The sequence below is a fragment of the Asparagus officinalis genome, chromosome 4 (genome assembly GCF_001876935.1).
Source record: "Asparagus officinalis chromosome 4, Aspof.V1, whole genome shotgun sequence".
NCBI lineage: Eukaryota > Viridiplantae > Streptophyta > Magnoliopsida > Asparagales > Asparagaceae > Asparagus > Asparagus officinalis.
Genome location: NC_033797.1, coordinates 29,611,539 through 29,612,815, shown reverse-complemented (window position 1 = coordinate 29,612,815; position 1,277 = coordinate 29,611,539).

Sequence of the window (1,277 nt, the reverse complement as noted above, 5' to 3'; positions counted from 1 at the left end):
ATTCCCACTCCCTTGGGTATGGACATGGTATGCCGGACATTTTTACTTCTTGAGCATTCATCAACGCATTGATTTTGCTCTCCAAGTCCTTCATCTTCTTATCTTCACTCGTACCTGTCTTCGAGTGGCTTCGGGGAGAGGTAACGTGATCTTCTTTCGTATTATCATCCGAGGGACCACCTCCATTGTCGTTGTTGACATGAGGGATATTTATGTTGACATTATTCTCTTCCCGTTCATTCTCATCTTGATTCTGATTATTGCGTCTACTGGGTTCTCCTTGGTGAATTGTCAGTGCCGTAATTTGCTGGTCATGCATCTCTATCATCTGCTGCATGGCCATCTCCATCTCGAACTTGAAACTTTCCTTCTGCTTAGCCAGGGCATCTTCAAGCATCTTGGTTACTTGTTCGGCGCTGATCATGAGTGACTCGTAAGGTTGCCCCGCACTAGACGCCGTGTCATCGGATGCTATAGCCGAGTAGGAGTCTGAATCAGCATCCGACGCCTCCTCTTCCAAAGGAAGTCCCTTTTGCATCCTTTGGTAATTCTTTCGCCTATTGATCCCTGACCGCAATCGAGTCATGCGCTGGGACGCTTCGGCAAGTTGATCTGAGCTAGAGGGTCGTGTCGATTTGCCTCTGCCAGTCATATTAACAGACACTTCTAGGAATTCGTCCTCTTGGCGAACGAACTTCTTCCCACGAAAACGTCTTGGCTTGGAAATCCTCTCGAACACCGAGACTCTCTTTGGGGTTTTAGAACAGCAGCATTCTGACAACACCGCCTTGATGATGTTGGCACACTGACAGTGAGGTTCCGTGTCTTGAGCATCTCTCTTTCGAGACTTACTCGCACCCCCAGCTCTATAGTACAACTCATTAGTTTGATAACTGGAGCAACCTATAGAGTGTTGGCATGACTTCCCAGGTATAACACAATCATCATCAGACGAATGTGTTTCCTTTTGGGGATATGACGCTTTATTAGCATTTTCAAAAGTCGCTCGTTCAAGTTTACGCTTTTGCGAGCGAAAAAACTTAACGGGCTCTTGAACTTCGACACGCAACCCGATGCGGTCGGTAACAGGGGCTTTCCATTTGTTATCTTTTTTGGAGGGATTAACACGACCCCCAGTCTGGTTCGTCATTTGGGGACCTTTCAACAGTCCCAATCGCTCCTTGACAGGTGCTTTACCCCGGTTCTCCGGTAAGGGACCGAGACGACCTTTCAACGGAACTCTGGATCTAGAAGGACCCACGTTCTTACCTGACTCC